This window comes from Globicephala melas, chromosome 17 (assembly GCF_963455315.2).
Source record: "Globicephala melas chromosome 17, mGloMel1.2, whole genome shotgun sequence".
Taxonomy (NCBI): domain Eukaryota; kingdom Metazoa; phylum Chordata; class Mammalia; order Artiodactyla; family Delphinidae; genus Globicephala; species Globicephala melas.
The window spans coordinates 68,924,839-68,944,963 of NC_083330.1; positions in this window are offsets into that span (position 1 = coordinate 68,924,839).

Genomic DNA, 20,125 nt, shown 5'->3' on the forward strand with positions numbered 1-20,125 from the left:
TTCTGCTGAATACACACGGAACTTTACTACTTGATTGTTCTATGATTCGGCCCGCTCTATTTTGTGTAACAGCTGCAGTTATTGGCATGAAACATGCTGCCTTGGCCCAGCTGGAACAAGGCAAGAAGGATTTGTTCTTTGTACAGCTGTTCTTCAAGGAGCCTCACACATCTTCTTAGCCTTCTTTCCCCCACGTTAAGCATAGATAATTCCTCCCCCATTCCTGGCTGGACATAAATCTCAGATCATTCCCCCATCTTGCTTCTGCGTCCCAAAGTGGTACCACTTGACCAATGCACACTTTAAAATAAGCCACCTAGGGCTTCCCTGGTGGCACAGTGGTTGAGAGTCCGCCTGCCGATGCAGGGGACACGGGTTCGTGCCCCAGTCCGGGAAGATCCCACATGCCGCGGAGCGGCTGGGCCCGTGAGCCATGACCACTGAGCCTGAGCGTCCGGAGCCTGTGCTCCGCAACGGGAGAGGCCACAACAGTGAGAGGCCCGCGTACCGCAAAAAAAATAAAACATAAAAAAATAAAATAAGGCACCTACACTTGAAACAGCACCTCTAACGTGGGCTGTGTCAGAGAAAACGCCTGGAGTTATCACCTCCCTTGACCTGTGCGCTCCATCTCTATTAATTTTGCCTAAGCATGTGCTTTAATTGTTTTTTCAGCACCTGTGGTACTCATTTGGCTTGTGTTTAGTCCTGTGGTCAATCTGTGAGCTTTGCTCTTTCTCCAAGGCATAAGCTGGGCTATACTGAGAACCAGAGGGCTCGTGGTCACTCAAGCGTTTGGAAAGAATAGAGCCTTTTTACAAAATCAGAAAATCACCCTAGATTGTATTTCGGACACTCCTTTCCCTTTTGCTGCTTTTGGACCTTCTGCATCTCTTCTACCTTAACATAGCTGCCGAGCTTCTCCTCAAAGATAGTATGCTACGGTAGTTGAGAGCTTGGCCTGCCCAGGGTCATATCCAAGCTCTGACATTTGCCAGCTCTGTAGGTTTCTGAAATTCAATATGTTTGTGCCTCATCCATAAAATAATAATAGTACCTCCCTCATTGTGTTCTTATGAGTAGTTACTGTATCTAAACACTCAGGACAGTGCCTGGCACATATTGGGTGCTAGCTGTGCTATAAGCTTAGCATGGTGTTCGGGATAATCAGGATTGGGGGACAGGACACCAGGAGTGTAGTCATTACCCAGAGGCTCCAGCAACCAATGTCACCTTAGACCTGTCACAATCTCTTTCAGACTTTCAATTTCTCTACCCATAAAATGGGGAAATCTAACAAGATACCTAGGGTTCTTTCCAGCCCTCCCAGAATGACTTAGCAGAATGACTCACATATAGTGGCATTCAATAAATATGAATGACTTGCATGTTACAGATATATGACACCATTTATTGACTTTCTATAAAGCCTTTCTCCCTCCACCAAAACCATATTTGTATTCTCTTTCCTTTTTGCTTCTTTATACGTTCTCCTAATTCTTATCCTTATTTCCAGTACCCATCCTTGGCTTGAAGAACCACTGCATTTCAGTTCTTCTTATAATAGTTAAACATCACCTCCTGCAAACTGTGATTGTCTGCAAGTCTTGGATCATTGAGCTCCTGCCATGGGGAGAACAAGCATCCCCAGTTTGGATGGTAGGTGATGAAAGCTGAGATCTGACTCGTCTCGTAGATACTGCTTTTTCATTCAAACAAATAAAAATGTTAAGGCAAAATGCTTTGTAATTATGGGAGGCAAATTTGGGAAGACTTCGAAGGACAGTAGTGTCTTTTCAGAGTCCCTTTACATCACACCATGTAGGCAAGGCTTCTCATCCACAAGTTGCTGTAATTGGTAACATGGTGGAAGTATTATTAAGAACAGCCTGGGCAGTTGGGGATGAGGGATTGTGTCATTTTGAGGACTGCAATAGAGAAAGGAATCAATTTTTCATGGAAATACTTGGCTTTGCATGGGCCTTTGAAAACCCACACAGTAAATGTAGTGGAAAAGGCAATGTCCCACAACAGAAGGCCAGAGGTCTGGGGCTGCCTCAGCTATAAAAGCAACACAGCACTTAATTAACCTTGGCCAAATGTCTGAACCAGCCAGAGATGCAGCCTCTTTGTCAGCTCAATGGGATAATAATGCTCTCCCTTCACTTCCTCAAAGAACTGCAAAAGATCACGAATGTGACAGCATTATGAAAGCAGGAAAGATGACATCTGTTGCAATGTGGTTAGTGACACTAGGGTTCCTGACCCTCCAAGGCCAGAATTTGTGTCCCGTAACCTGTTCTATTTCTTAGTTCTTGAAGCTAGATATAAATCTTCAGCCACTCTAAAATACGAGGGTGCAATTTTTTGCCTTTCCCCAATCAATGCCCTCAAATAGCTTCCTGGATATCTAGAGCTCTTTGTGGTAATGTTCACTGTTAGTCAGTATGTGGCTAGTAATACCTTTTATTATCTGACCATCCCACCTCCTGAGCTTGCTCTCTCACACACCCTGCTTTAAATTCTAAGATCTAGTTGACCTATCTTCCAGTATCTTGAACATTCTTAAGCATTTTCTCTCACTCTATGCTGTCCCTTCTGCTCAGCTGGTTCCTAATCGTCCTTCAAGTCCCAGCTTTTTACCTTTTTAACCCTTTTTCCCCTACAAACTGGTTAGGTTTCCTAGGCTGTGTGTTCACAAAGCCCCCTGTACTTCTCCACGATGATCCACACCACAGTCAATTGGAATTAATTATTTAATTTGTTGTCTATTCACCCTGGACTATTAGGAATCTTTGTAATTGCAGAGACCAGATAGATCTCTTTAATTTTCAACATCTTTGGTGCTTAGCAGAATGACTCACATATACTGATATTCAATAAATATGAATGACTTGCATGTTAAAGATATATGACACCGTTTACTGACTTTCTATAAAGCCTTTCTCCCTCCACCAAAACCATACTTGTATTCTCTTTCCTTTTTGCTTCTTTATACGTTCTCCAAATTCTTATCCTTATTTCCAGTACCCATCCTTGGCTTGAAGAACCATCGCATTTCAGTTCTTCTTATAATAGTTAAACATCACCTCCTGCAAGGAGGTTCTCTGAGCTAGTTCTCAGGCAGTGAGGTACTTCCTGCACCCTGCAACTTGTTTATATGTCTACCAAAGGAATTACTATACTGCTTTATTTGCTTGTCTACATGTCTGTCTCAACTAAACTGAGGCCTGTGAGTACAGAAATCTGTTCTTTTCACTGGTCAGAACGGCCATCATCAAAAAATCTACAAACAATAAATGCTGGAGAGGGTGTGGAGAAAGGGGAACCCTCTTGCACTGTTGGTGGGAATGTAAATTGATACAGCCACTATGGAGAACAGTATGGAGGTTCCTTAAAAAACTAAAAATAGAACTACCATATGACCCAGCAATCCCACTACTGGGCATACACCCTGAGAAAACCATAATTCAAAAAGAGTCATGTACCACAATGTTCATTGCAGCTCCATTTATAATAGCCAGGACATGAAAGCAACCTAAGTGTCCATCGACAGATGAATGGAAAAGAAGATGTGGCACATATATACAATGGAATATTACTCAGCCATAAAAAGAAATGAAAGTGAGTTATCTGTAGTGAGGTGGATGGACCTAGAGTCTGTCATACAGAGTGAAGTAAGTCAGAAAGAGAAAAACAAATACCGTATGCTAACACATATATATGGAATGTAAAAAAAAAAAAAAAGGTTCTGAAGAACCTAGGTGCAGGACAGGAATAAAGACGCAGACATAGAGAATGGACTTGAGGACACAGGGAGGGGGAAGGGTAAACTGGGACGAAGTGAGAGAGTGGCATGGACATATATACACTACCAAATGTAAAATAGATAGCCCCCTAGGAAGCAGTCACACAGCACAGGGAGATCAGCTTGGTGCTTTGTGTCCACCTAGAGGGGTGGGATAGGGAGGGTGGAGGAAGACGCAAGAGGGAAGACATATGGGGATGTATGTATATGTATAGCTGATTCACTTTGTTATACAGCAGAAACTAACACACCATTGTAAAGCAATTATACTCTAATATAGATGTTAAAAAAAAAAGAAATCTGTTCTTTTCATCTTTGTTTCCCTTCACCTTGCAATATCTGGAAAAAAAAAAAAAGATGGTAGCACTTAATAAATATTGAATAAGTGTTAACCAACCTCTTCTTTTTCCAGATGAAAATGCCAAGTACCTACACAGATGAAGAGACCTTACTACACAGGACTCAGACCACTTTACCCTAATTCTTTCATTCAACAAATATTTGAGTTTCCTCATTCTAGGTGATGTAGTCTCAGTGGAGAATCAAAGCCATCTGTAATGACTTTGAGATAGAGAGACTATACTTACCACTAATGATATTTTCACTTTTTGTCCCCTTGAACTTAACTATCACCCTTCTTCTAAAAGACCTCAAGAGAATAAGACTTAATTTTGCCAAAAGAGTGACTGAAATCCCACAAAGCATAGGTGCTCCTTAGTAAAAACTTTCTAGCTGAAATTAGTGACCACCATGATATTATTGAACTACTTTTTAGTGTCACTTTCTTGATTGCAATATGCCATCTGGCAAATACTGCATTTATTGGAATAAGCTCTACGGTCATCAAGTCAATTGGAGATTACTTAGAGGACTAAAACGAGAACATGGAAAACTCCCAGAGCCACAAGGCTCTCTGCTTCTTCCCATGGGAAGAACTCTGTTAATGGCATTGGTCCCATCCTCCTTAGCTTAATCATGAAGACTCATCACACCTTCTTTCTACTTTAACATTCAGTGATTAATTACCCCCAAGACTGTGAATGAATCAGAAAATAATATAACATTGAATTGGGAAAGCCATCTCTCTCTCCTTATAGGAATCAAAGCAACAACATGAGGGATCAGGTTGCACAGAAATGGATTTCAGATTAGTCACAGAACTTGCTGAAATAGCCAAATTCAGAATACAGGTTAAAGTTCTGAAAAGAAAGAGAATAAGATTTTAGGACCCATTCCTGTAATTCCCTTAACTAAGCTCATAATTAAGTCAGCTCATCAAAAATCCGAGTACGCTGAATCACTTTGTTTCAGACACGGGAATAGGAGGGATGGACAACGTATTCTAGTCACTGGAAATAAATAAACAGCATTTTTGTGTTTAAAATCCTGGTTCAGCCACTTACCAACTGTGTGACTTTGGCAATGTACTTGACTTCTCTGGGTCTCAAGTTCCATATTTATAGAAGGTAGAAGGTGATAATAGCCACTTCACAGGGCTATGGTGAAGACTAAATTATGTTATGAATGGAACATAGTGCCAGTGAGCATTAGTTCCCTGGCCTTCTCTAAAATTAAATCCTTCTCACTTATCGGTCAATAGGAGATAATCCAGGTTGAAAAATCGGTCTGCATATTTTGAAAAACTGTGTAATACAATGTTCACTAAATGAATACTAGTTCCACCCATCCCTCACTCCAGCCCCCATGTAATTCATTGATTACTTCTCTGAACCTCGACTCCCTTGTCTATAAAATGGAGGCAATAGGAAGTACTTCAAAGGATTATTGTGAAGCTCTCATGAAGCAGTCCGTATGAAGGACTTAACACTGACTGATGTGCTAAGTACTAAATAATATTGGGTGTTATCATGATAGAAAGTATTATTATGAATGTTTCTCATTCTTATCCTTTATGCCTGCCTTCTCAAATATAAATATGAGTGTTACTGGGAATATGAAGCAGTGGTTGCTTTTTGAAGGACCTTCCCAGAGCCAAAATTCAAATCCATGAGTTCATGATCATCTAAATGGTTGTTTATGGCCATAGCCTGGGCTGGTGCTTGACAGCCTGGCTCCCAGAATTCAACGTACTGAACGTTTTCACGTTGTAGCCCTCTGTTTGGGACTAGGGGTAAAGGGAAAAGGAAGCACACTTCCTAACCTCAAGGAAAGCACATTGTACAAAGAAATACGCATGAAAACAAAATCAAAATCTCCCCTTCCCTTCACATCACTTAGGGGAAAAAAAAATAGATCCCCACTGAGAATTGTAAAAGTTCCTGCAATTGTAGGAAAAGGCTGATTTGTCTGTAGCCATGGTAACAGGTAACCACCAGAACTGCCTTTAAACCAGTTGAATTGATCAACAACAACTCCCCTCAGTGAACTTCCTTATTCAAGCCATTCAAACAGTGACAGTCCCTGGCTCTGGAAAGACAGCTGACCAGGAACTGATTCACTCTAGGAAACACACCTCTGAGAGTCAATCAACAGCAGTTTCCCCCAAAGAACCTCCCTTATGCAGATGCCAGATCACTTATACCCCTAAAACGCCCCATCTCCGACTTCCACATTTCCCCAGCCCCCTGTGAGATCTGCCGCCTGCTCTGATCTCACTGCAGGGCACCATGTCTCAGCAGCATAGCTCTCCCTCATTGGGAAGAGTATCATCAGTTTTGTCTTTTAATCTGAGATAATGAGTGACGGGCCCCTCATCCTTTGACTCTGCTATGCACTTTACCTCAAGTTAATTCCAGATAGATTAAGATTAAAATGCATGTGAGTGCATTGTATGTATATGATCATAAGAGCATTAGGACAAAATATACACTTTAAAAAATATATAGCTTTGCCATAGCAATGGTCTTTTATTATTACTTTTTTCTGGAATGGCACCAACGGCAGAAACTATAACAGTAAATACAGGTAGAATGTAAACTTCTGTAAGGTAAAATGACACAAGACCATCATCACTACTCAAAACCACCACCACCATCAAACAACAAAACTAACACCACTAACAGCATCACTATCACCGTTACCACCGTTATAAACAGAACTAAAAAGCAAATGGCAGAAAGAAGGGGAAATATTTGCAATGTATAAGATACCATGAAGATTAATGTTCCCAGTATACAGAGAGTTCTTAAAAATCAGTAAGGAAAGACATAGGGGTAGATTTTAAAAGGTCAAAGGATACAAAAATAATCACAAAAGGAAGAAATGCAAATAGCAAGAAGGAAGAAAAGACTAAAGGACAACAGATTAGAAAGTTCAGTATTAACAGTAGTCATAGAAATGCATATTTTAAAAGACTGGCAATGCCTAATTTTTTATCAAAACTGTTGAAATGTATTTTCATATACAGCTGGTGGAAAGGTAAATTGGTCAAATCTTTTTGAAAGGCTATTTGGCAATATGAATTAAACACCGTAAGAATATGTGATTTATATCCTGCAATTCCACTTCTAGGAATTTACCCCAAGAAAAATAATCAGATAGTAGCAAAAATATTTTTTTAATATTTCTTGCAATATTGTTTATAATAATGAAAAGTGGAAACTTTATTATATATCTATGAAAATTGTTTTAATGCAGTATTATCCATGGAGGCAAAATGTAGACTACTCTGGAGTACCTATAAAATGAGGTAAATACTCATATGCTGATATGGCAAAAACGTATACAATAGATTATTAAGTGAAAAACGTTAGGTTGCAATATTCTAGGTATAACATGATCTCATTTTTTTTTTTTTTTTTTTTTGCTGTACGCAGGCCTCTCACTGTTGTGGCCTCCCCCGTTGCGGAGCACAGGCTCCAGACGCGCAGGCTCAGCGGCCATGGCTCACGGGCCCAGCCGCTCCGCGGCATGTGGGATCCTCCCGGACCGGGGCACGAACCAGCGTCCCCTGCATCGGCAAGCGGACTCTCAACCACTGCGCCACCAGGGAAGCCCTCATTTTTTAAAATACAATTTACATATGCATATTTTCATTCTCCCGTTCAACAGCAAAAATTGTATCATCTATTTTGTGCAAGACACTATTCTAACCACTGACGCTAAAACATGGTCCTGGACTCATGGTGCCTACAGCTCGGTGAACACAATCTGAAGAGATGCACAGGGCACCAGAAGACTGAGCAATGGCTGTCTCAGGTCAGCAGAACTAGGAGGCCTAGTTCATTCATTTTCTTCTGTTTTTTATTTTAAAAACAACTTTTAAATTTTTGAAGTTTCTTTCTCTTTTCTTTTGAACACTTCCATATCAAAAATGAAGCCATTTTCTTTTTAGAGAAAGAAAGGAGGAACACTTTCTATAACATGAAGTATTCAGGCTTATAATGTTTTAATATCTTCCATCGAAATTCCCTGCAACAACCTAACTAGGGCATTTCCATTCCCCTCTCTTCCTCTCTCTTCTCCCTCCCTCGCCTCCCATTCTTTCACCTCCTCCCCTCTCCTCTGCCCTGCCTTCCGCTCCTCTCCCTTCTGCTCCTTTCCTTTCATCATATCATCATCTTCTTCATATTGGTCATGAGTATCCTGCCTTTGAACTGCTTCGCAATAGGGTGCATTGCCCCTGGGCTCTAACAGCCATTGGTGTGAACAATGGAATCACAAGCTAGGGGCGATTTGTCATACCTCACCCTTACCTAAGTAGTTGTCTTGGTGTCAAACTTTGAGAAGAAAATTTCAAAACAGAGCAGCATTAACCAGGGAACAAAGTGTATTTAATGTCATCTCCAAAAAGCATCATTTTTTATAAGACAAGTTCCTTAAATGCCTGAAAGGGTACGATACCATCACTTAATTTTTACCAGATTTCTCCACTAACGGATTTTTTTTAATGCCTCCCTGCTAATATACCTTCTTTTGCTTACACACACGTTTCAACCCTCAAACCTGAACAAAGCTGAACAAAATCCCACTGACTTCAGAAAGTTTTTGATTTCCTGAGAGTTTTATGATATGCCTTTGCCTACATATTTGAAGGGCATGTCGAATCAGTGTTACTCCAAGCAGGGTTCAGGACCTAGACTCATGCCAAATGCAAAGCACATCAGGGCAAATTGAGATACTGACTGGGAATGGTAGAGGGAGAAACTAACAAGGACATACTAGGGAGATGGGACAAAATGAGGGTAGACACAGCCACACATAGGAATAAGACTGCAAACAAACATTAAGTGCTTAGAGAGAAGGACAAATCCTTGCTGTCCAGTTCCAAGCAAGCTTTGAGAGTCTGCTCTGGATGAAGTAGGCACTGATGATGTTAACAGGATTTTCTGGCCTCAGATTCATGTTCATTAGAACCCACTGCTTTTATCTATTCACTCGGATAAAGCACCACTTTTCTAATGAAATTCAAGATGCAATAGATGTGAATAATGCTGAAATAAACATGCAGGTGCAGACAGTTCTTCAAAATAGTGATTTCATTTCCTTTGGATATATACTCAGAAGCGGGATTGCTGGCTGCACTCCCATGTTCATAGCAGTATTCTTCCCAACAGCCAAGACATGGAAACAACAACCTAAGTGTCCATCAATAGCTGAATGGATAAAGAAAATGTAGTATATTTTATATACAATGGAATATTCTTCAGACATGAGACAGAAAGACATCATGTCATTTGCAGCAACACGGATGGACCTTGAGGGCATTATGCTAAGTGAAGTAAGTCAGAGAGAGAAGGACATATAATGCATGATCTCATTTACATGTGGAATCATAAAAAAGCTGAATTTAAACAGAGGGTAGAATGGTGGTTGCTTAGGGGGTAGACCAGTAACAACTGAAATCTATTTTCTCAAAGTTCTGGATACTGCAAGTCCAAGATCAAGGTGTCAGCAGCGTTAGTGTCTGGTGAGAGCTCTCTCCCTAGTTTGCAGATGGCCACCTTCTTCTTACCGTGTCCCCACAAAGGCTTTTCTTTGTGCATGCTCATGGAGAGAGCAAACTCTCTTCTTCTTATATGGCCACTATTTCCGTCTAATTAGGACCCCACCCTTATGACATCATTTAGCCTTAATTACTCTCTAAAAGTCCTATCTTCAAATACAATCACGTTAAGAGTTTGGGCTTCAAAGTATAAATTTGGGGAGATACATTCAGTCCATAGCATCTCCTATTCTTGATCTCTTCGCTGGATTTTCTTAGACCAAACCCCACCAGATATCAGAGGCAAAGAACCCCATTCACACAGCCCATACAGAAGAATGCCCAGGCCCAGAGCAGGTGAAAAGGGTGGAGAATATATCTGGAGAAGCCAGAAAACTTCCACTGCAGTAGGCTGAAAGGATAAGTCAGTGAAAAAAGTGAATTAATAGAATAAATAACATTGTAAAATGTTATGGAGAGTTGGGAGGTATAAGAGCACATTCAGGGCAGAGGAGTTATGAGCAAAAAAGTTGAAGTCACCAGGGATTCGATGTGGAAAGATTTTGTATGCTATGCGAAGGATTTTGGACTTTGTTTATCCAAAAGCCATGAGAGAAAACACAGAAAAAGAGGACAGAATTAAGGAAAAATGATGAGTTCTATTTTGGACATAATTAAGATTAAGAGCCCTGTGGGATATTCAAGTGCAAACACCCAGTTTGGAGTTCAAGAGAGAGAGGAAAGATGGAGAGGATATTTAGAATTCATCATTGTACAGTGTAGGCTTGGAAAAGATTTCCCAAAGATAGTGTACAGAATGAAATTTGAATTTTAAATACCTAAAACTTATATTGTAATTATATAATTTTGGAGCAACTAGAGTTGGTAAAATATGAAGATTAATATATGGAGAGAGCGAAAAAGATCCGCACTTTTCACAGTTAGCTGGAAGAATTAAAGCAAAGTTTAAGGGAGATGATTTGACATGACTTGAATTCCTCTTTTTTATCCAACTGATATTAGAAGATATATTATGAGTCAGGTACTATGCCAAATGCTATAAATACAAACCTTTGGACTGTTCTCAATGAAATTACAGCTTGGCCGCAGAAATAAGAAAAACAGGCAGAAAACTCTAATATTGAGCTAGTGATAACAGAATGTTTGGGGAAGAAACTTTCCTTAAATTCACTTGCTGATGGAGGAAGTAGGCATGAGTCCAAAGGACAAAAAACTTAAAATTGACCAATCTTGAAAGAAAAGTAGTATCAATTCAATTGACAACTGTCCACAGGCTTGACCTCATGACAGGAACTAAGGGAGAATACCACTACAAAGCCCTGGTGTGGCGTGAAACTTTGACTTGTGACAGAGGCAGAAATAGAAAGCCCTTGACCATTAGCTGATGCTGTCATTTTAGCCCCTAATTGAATCATTTGGCTTTAATAATGCTATCAACCTTTGTAAAAAAGAAATACATCAACTTTCTCACCCAACCATGATGGATAACGGGGACCAGACTTACCCTCCTACCCTAAGTAACAAACAAACAAACACACACCAGAAAAATATGTGAAGCAAGTATCTTCCAACATTTTACACTGGACTGTGATCCCTATGAGGAGGGAAACAAAATATAGGAGCCCTACAATTGCCCTAAATTTCTACTTGGATGTACTTTCCAGACTGCAGTGTAAGGGAGGGTGCCCAAAGAGAATACGGCATTCTCGCTGAACTGAAGAGACTGATACTGGAGTTCAAAGAGGGTAGCACGGCTGAAATTAGTAAAACAGGTAACTAGAGAGGTGGAAAAGAATTTCTTAAGCATCAGACATGTCTGTAAAGGCTCTTTCAAGTCTATTACTAAGCACAAAAGCATGTGTGCGTCCAGTAAGGTTCCAAGAAGCCAGACAAAGAATGACTAGGAAACTGTAAGCTGAATAATATCACACAAGGATAGGATATGCTCAGGTTCTAACCAGTCATCATGGAGAGTTCTCCAGGAAAACCAGGGGCATTAGGAAGTATCACAGAAGGATCTATTTAGTAGCACTGAATAAAGAGCATTTTATAATGAAACTTACAAACAAGGTACAAAAGGATCAAGGTGATCCCCAAGTAACTTAGCCACACCTGGCAGAACAAAATTGAACACTCTTTAAGAGAAGACAACAAAAAATTCAGTGCTCAAGACCACAAAAAATACGATATTCAGTATACAAAAACTGTCAAACATGCCAAGAAGAAAACGGACCCATATTAAAAAAAAAAAATCAGTAGAGACAGACTCAGAAAAGACAGATGATGGAATTAACAACAAAGAACCTTAAGTAACCACTACAAATACACTCAATATGCACAAGGATTTGAAAAATATAAACACAATGAAGAAAAAATGGAAGATACTAAAAAAAAAGTGAAACTTTGGAAAATGAAAAAGGTAACATTTGGAAAGCAAATTTCACTGAATGAGATGGCAGATTAGACACTGAAGAACAAAATGTCAGTTAAATTGACGATACAGCCACATACTATTCATAATGTAATACAGAGAAAAAAATTATTGAAAAACAAATCAACAGGGCTTCAGCGATTTGTGGGAGAATATAAACCACCACAGCATAATATACAAGAGCACGAGGGTATGGAACAGATAGAGCACTTGAGAAAAAAACGGCTGAACTTTTTTCAAATTTGTTGAAAAATCTAAAACCAGATTTAAGAAGGTCTGCAATGGGACTTCCCTGGTGTTGCAGTGGTTAAGAATCTGCCTGCCAATGCAGGGGACATGCATTCAAGCCCTGGCGCGGGAAGATCCCACATGCCGTGGAGCAACTAAGCCCATGCACCACAGCTACTGAGCATGCACTCTAGAGCCCATGAGCCACGACTACTGAAGCCTTCATGCTCTAGGGCCCACGTGCTGCAACTACTGAGCCTGCGTGCTGCAGCTACTGAAGCCCGCGCACCTAGAGCCCGTGCTTCGCAACAAGAGAAGCCACTGCAATGAGAAGCCTGCGCACCGCAACGAAGAGTAGCCCCTGCTCAACACAACTAGAGAAAGCCTGCATGCAGCAATGAAGACCCAACACAGCCAAAAATAAATAAATAAATAAATAAAAAGGAGGTCTGCAATTGCCAAGACAGACAATAAAAGGAAAATGACACCATGACAAACCATAATCAAATTGTAAAAACCAGTAATATAATCTCAAAATCTTCTATAGAAAAAAGTTATTATTTACAGAGGAACAGAGATAAGAATAAGAGATGAGAATGGTTAACACTATGTAAACCACAGAAGATGGCTTACAGCCTTTAAAGCGCTGAAAGAAAAACACAGGCAACCAGTAGTTCTATAACCAGAAAAAACACTTCTGAAAACTTAGGTAAAAATAAAGACACTTTTAGACAAACAAAGCCTGCAAGAGTTTATTGCTAACAGATATGGCCTACAAAAAATAAAAATTAAAGGAATTAAAGGAAGAACGGAAATGATACCAAAAGGAAAGCTGAATCAACACATAAGAATGCAGAGTGCTAATGTGGTGAATGTGGTAAACATAGGGTATAGGGTAATATAAACATAAATATGGGGTAAATGTAAAGGGCAATTTTCTAAATTTTTTAAGTTTATTGTGGTAAGAATAGTTAACATGAAATCTACCATCTCAACAAAATTTTTTTAAAAGAATATACACTTTCACCATGATGTTCTTAGCCATAAAAGAAGTCTCAAATTTTAAACAACTGAAATAAAGCTGGGCATGCTCTCTGACCATAACAGAATTAAAATTGAAATTACCAGCAGATTGAAGGATAACTCAAAATTCCCTACATGGTTATGACATCAACAGTGCATTACTAAATAAACCATGGATTGAAGAGGAAATAAGATGGGAAACTATAAGGTATTTTAAACTGGAAGAAAATTAAAACTTATCAATTTTTGAGATGTGGCTAAAGCGGGAAAAGAAAGCACTAAAGTCAATTATCTAAATTCACACATTGAAAAGCTGGATATAGAAGAGCAAATTAAACCCAAAGTACGTGAAAAGGAAGGAAATAAATAGTGTGCAATACGCGTAGTGACAGAAAGTAGATCAGTAGTTGCTTGGGCTGGAAGTTGAGGGTCATTGATCACAAAGGGACAGCAGAGAGCAGTTCAGGCTACGAGAATTTTTCCCTATTTTGGTGGTAGTGGTGATTACATGAAGGTATAGAATTATCAGAAGTCATTGAACTTTACACTTGAACTGAGTGTTTTATTGTATGTAAATTCTGCCCCATTAAATTTGATTTAAAATTTTTTTAACAAGTGCATTCAACATTTAATGAAGATCCAGTGTTAAGCATGGAAGATGGAAATATAAATTAATGAAGATAGTGATTCTGGTTATCCGGCAGCTACCACAGGCCAGATAAACATCTATTTTCCAAACGCTGACCTAAGCCAGTTTGGATAGAATATATAACACATTTGTCACACACACACACACACACACAAACTGAGTGGTAGGTATAACTCATCCCCACTTTCCAAACAAAGAAACTAAGACTCAAAAGTTTAATTAACCGACCCACATTCATACAGATATTAAGGAAAGGCGCAGAGATTGAAATCCGAGTCCACGTGAGTTGACCACCCAGTAACAGAGTTTTGGCGGCCAGATACATCATTGCCCACCATGGTTTGTGTGTTAACACAAGCAAGATTTCGTCCCTAAAATGTGTTTCCATTTGGTGAATTTAGCGCTCATCTCTTGCTTTGACTTACTTTCATTTGATTCGTTCCAGTGACTACATTTAGGTGTGTGCTTTTTTGTAAGGCTTTGCATGTTTACTTTTTCATACACCGCCTCCCCTCTTTCATTTTTACCACTCACCTTTGATATTTAATTATCGGAGTATCTTGTGCCCTCCGCCTGGCATGAAATCTCTCGGAGCATGCGCACAGGAGAGCGTTCCGTACAGTGGAGCCTCCTTTTCTTCTCCATCGAGGTTCAGCCTTTCCCGATGCGGCAGGTAGAATGCTGCGGGCAACCGGCCAGGCTGCACACACAATCTGTTTAAGGGATGGAAAGAGATGCAGTGCTCCGAAACATGCCCTCAGCCATTATGCATTTTACAACACATGCGCCAGGAAAGTGTCCCGCTGGCTGCATTATTCCGGAGCCTGGGTGTCCAGGGCAAAGTGAGACAATGCTGCTGCGAGGAGGGTGTGTACGTCCGTATGTGTCAGCCTAGCAGCAGCCGCAATAATGACTTCCCGTCTGAAATAAAGGTCTGCCTTAAGTTGACTAACGAGTCATAAGAGACATGCTTATGCTTGCTGCTGTTTACCCCCCTCTTCCTTCAGAAAGAATGGATTTCACACCTGCAAGACCATCTTCCCCGAATGCAAAGGTTTGGAAACCTGCTCACCCACTTTAAAGGCTGTATATGGATTTGAGAGCTGGCTCTAGTGTCACTCAGAGGTTGAGAGATTGTGGGTAATTCACTCATCTCTTCTAGGCTTCATGTTTTTTAGTGGCAAATGGAGGAAAAGATACCAGCATCACAGGCAGGGGACGAAAATCCAATGAGATAATGCATTCAAAAACCTTTTACATAAGCTATAAAAGACTGGAACATAATATGTAATTATTGCTCTTGTTAAACATCTCACTGTTCAGACCCTTCCCCTTACTAAATACCCTTGCTTTCTATTCAAGGGAAAAGCTCTTGCAGATCACATCATAAAAATCATAAAAATGTGCTAGAAGGAACTCAGAATCCAAAACTTAGTGTTTTCACATGGGAAACTGAAGTCCAAGAAAGGGAAATGTTTTGCCCATAATTCTGAACTTAAGTTACTCTTACTTGCTCTGAGATTTGACATTTCTTTGGATTCTAGGGCCTTGTGTGATCAATTAATAACATTATTGTCAAGACATGTCTATATAATAATTCCCAATTCTGTGTTTCCTAGGCCATTGTTTAGAATTTTCCACAAGGCACACTTCTTGCCAGACAAAACATCTTGTACACACAGAGCATAGTATCAATGTTTTGCAGGTTTAAGATGATGCAAATTCCAGCACTAAAAACCAAATCATGAAATGTCAGGGTTGGAAGTAACTTAGTCATTCTATCTGTACTTTACGTTTCTTTGTTTGCTGGATACCCAGAACCCTGGAATCTCTGGTCCTTACTTTCTAAGATCCATTCCAAGAGGTACCCAAGTGATGACTGTTTGTGGGACGGGACTGGGGTCCACATCTTTTGAGCAAAGCCTCTTACTGATGGTGGGTCAAGAAGGAATGTGGTTCCCAGGAGCCAGTTCTTCCCAGGCCACCACCTTCCAGCACAAAAATCCAAGGCTCTGAGAGTTCTAAACCCAAACCTGGCCTTCCCCGTTGTTATGACGTTATATTTGTCAAGCCAGGAGGATAGATTTGAAAGTTTATTCGCTTGATTTGTAACCCTTAAATATTTAGACACATGGTATGTGGGCCGCTATTTGTACTCTTGTCCTGGGCCCTGCAAATGTTCGGGGCGGGCATGCTGAAAGCTGTACTTGAAGATTGTTTGCTTGAAATGAATAGCTATGTTTTCCAAACCATAACCCCATAAAACTAGTCTAAGAGATGCTAAAAGTTGCTCCATTAAAAAAAAAGACTGGTGACAAGTGAATGAACAGAGATCAGACTGCTGCCTATGATATACTTAGCTCTCTCCTGCTGGCTATAATTATCACTATTATTACCATTTTAGTAGTAGGAACTGTAGCAGTGCCATTATTTGCCAACCTTCCTAGTATATATTACTGCTTTAAAGTATTGTTTGTTTTGGGGTTTGTTATCTGTCACTCCACTAAAATATAAGTTCTATGAGAGGGTGAGCCTTATGGGGCTTAATCTCATTTCCTCAATGACTAGAACAGTATTTAACACACAGTAAGCATTAGATAAACACTTTTTAAAATTTCATCAGATAGAGCTTCCCTGGTGGCGCAGTGGTTGAGAGTTCGCCTGCCGATACAGGGGACGCGGGTTCGTGCCCCGGTCCGGGAAGATCCCAAATGCCGCGGAGCGGCTGGGCCCGTGAGCCATGGCCGCTGAGCCTGCGCGTCCAGAGCCTGTGCTCCGCAGCGGGAGGGGCTGCAGCGGTGAGAGGCCCGCGTACGGCGGGGGAAAAAAAAAAAATTTCATCAGGTAGCTGATTTTAGAATACACTCACAGTAAAAGGCCTCAAAGACTGATAAACACCAGATTGTTTTTACCCATGACTGAGCAGCGTAGAGTTGCAGCCCCAATCATGCACTACATCACTGTCTACCCTCCTTCCTCAGGCACAGCCATGAAGAAAAAACTAATGCAATTAAAAAAAAAAAATCAATAAAACAGGGTCATTTTCTATGTTGGTGTCTTGCAGGCTACCTGCAGGATGTCAGTCAGGATTCCAAGGAAAAAGTATACAATGCTCAAATAAGATTGGGAAGTGCTGCATCATCTTGTTATCCTTCAGGGGGAGGTCTGACTGATATCCCCATTTCAAAGAGCAGCAAATAGAGACTCAGAGAGGTTCATTAATCGACTCCAAGTCACACAGCCAGTAAGAGATGAAATGGGCTTCGAATCAGGAGAGTTCAACTCCTCCTGAGCCTGAAATTTTACCGCTAAACTTTCCAAGTATAATACGAATTGGATAGTGTCTCTTTCGTTAACGGAGCAGATCAGTAGTTCATGATGTTTCCCAAAGAACAGCAAAACTTCATGACTTCTACTCGTTCCACCACTTAAACCTTGAGAAACCTTGGCTTAGTAATGAAAGCCTGGTATTAGCGGAAAACTTATCTCATCCACACCACCAAATCACTTCCAGCTTTCCTCAAACCAATGCTTTATCAGGCACTAACCATGACCTTCTGATATCTTTCAGGAAACACCTGTGTCAAGATATATCTCTATGTCCCTAACAGTGTGGCTCGTACATAGCAAGGGTTCAACTCACATCGAATGAAGGAATTTTAAAAAATGGATTTGGGCTTCCCTGCTGGCGCAGTGGTTGAGAATCTGCCTGCCAATGCAGGGTACACGGGTTCGAGACCCCGTCTGGGAGGATCCCCCATGCCGCGGAGCAACTGGGCCCGTGAGCCACGACTACTGAACCTGCGCGTCTGGAGCCTGTGCCCTGCAACAAGCGAGGCCGCGGCAGTGAAAGGCCCGCGGACTGCAATGAACAGTGGCCCCCGCTCACCCCAACTAAAGAAAGCCCTCGCAACTAGAGAAAGCCCTCGCACAGAAACGAAGACCCAACACAGCCAAAAATAAATTAATTATTTTTTTAAAAAATAGATTAATGAATTACTAAAGAAAAGCACTGGGGGGCTTCCCTGGTGGCGCAGTGGTTGAGAGTCCGCCTGCCGATGCAGGGGGCACGGCTTCGTGCCCCCGTCCGGTAAGATCCCACAAGCCGCGGAGCGGCTGGGCCCGTGAGCCATGGCCGCTGGGCCTGCGCGTCCGGAGCCTGTGCTCCGCAACGGGAGAGGCCACAACAGTGAGAGGCCCGCGTACCGCAAAAAGAAAAAAAAGGAAAGAAAAAAGAAAAGCACTGGGGAATTCCCTGGCAGTTCAGTGGCTAGGACTCAGTGCTTTCACTGCTGTGGCCCAGGTTCAATCGCTAGTTGGGGAACTAAAATACCGCAAGCCGCACGGCGGACCGAAAGAAAATAGGAAAGAAAAGCACTGGAGCTAGGTTTTAACCTTACCTCTACAACTTATTACTGGTACACTTTTAAACTTCTTAACCACTCGTAGCTTCCATCCTTCCGACGGAGATAATATTACTGAACCAGGTTCCTTTTGCCCGAACCACAGCAAGCCAAAATGCTGAGATGCCGAGGTTTGCAGCAGAGAGAGGTTTTATTCGCGAGGCAGCCAATCAGGAAGATGGGAGAACTAGTCTCACATCCACTTACCTGAAGGCAAGCGGCTTGGGGTATTTATGGGATAAGGAATCATGACGCAGGACGGCCCAAGGCGTGGGGAGCACGGGGAAATGCAGTTGCGAAAAGGTGCGGTAATTGTTGTTCTCTAACTAAGCTACCGGCGTCTGCACCTTTAAGGAATGGAGGCCCTTAGCGTGACCTGACGCCCTCTGACGTCAAAAGGTCAGCAGCTGACAATTGCGCATGCCCGGTCTTAACGAGCTCGAACTAGACACAGCTGACTCCAAGTTCCTGGAAAACTGGGGCAAACATCGTATTGTTTAGGCTACGTGCTGCTTGAAAGGTATGTAAGTCTTTTGTAGACGACCTTGATGAGTGAAGGCAGGTGAAATGGATTTGGCTAATTACCCACAGTTTCAGTAATATCCTATTTTCTTTGCAGGCCGTTTGTAAAGAACAAATGAAATAATAGCAAACACATGTATGTAGCATTTCCCTGTAGCAGGCATGCTCTCAATACTTCATATGCATGATCTTATTTAATCCTCACAAAAGTCCTAATAGGAAGGTAGTGGTAGGGTTTATGAACCCCAGGGAAGTAAGACACCAAAAGTTTGTCTTGCCCGGGCTCACTCAGCTTATAACTGGGAAGAGCTGGATTGGAACACAGCAGTTTGGCCAGAGAGTCCGTGAGATTACATTTTGTTGATGATAAAGCACTATTCAAAGCAAAAAACTTCTTATTGTTATCCTCTCTTTTAGAAAAGATATTTCCTCCCCTGCTTTGGACATCCAATTCTTGCCCTGATTGCTCTGCAAATCTGTTTGGATTCTGTTCTCTTGCAGTGGCTAACTAGAATTTTGGTTTTGAGGGAAGTAGCAGACTTTCCTGCCCTATACTAAGCTTGCTTGTTGGCCCTGTTGCTGAGTAAGGCTTTGTTTTCATGTTTCCCTCTGTCCAGCCCAGCTCTGGTAGCGTCAACCAAGGTTTTCATGAACAAAAGAATGCAGAGGCCCTCTGGTTGCTTATTGCTGGCTGTGCATCCTGAATCCAGCTATCCCCAGCAGTACCCCTGCAGCCCCAGGAGTGGCGAGTTTAGAGCCTCATTGATTGAAGCCAGCCAGATGTTTGGAAGTTGAGATGCTTGCCCATGCTGCCACAAAGGAGCCTCCGGGACGTGAATTCCTGATGGGGGGGGTGCCTAGGGCCCCATAAAATTAGCAAACAATAAAGAGATGATTATAGGTGTCTCACGCCAGCACCTGGGTTGGTAGCTGAGCATACCTGAATTGAGTTTTAAGCATTAGTAATGAATTTAACTCTCCCATTTGGGAAATGGTGGTTTCAGCTTTCAGTTTAGTGGAGACAGTATTGTTTTCAAATGAAACTTTGGGAATTGGAGAAACAGAGGTGCTTAGCCAGGAGAATGGGGCTGTTTGTGATAAAGATGACTTGAGGAAATTGCACGCTGTAGTGGAAAGAGGCTCGGAATCAGGGTTC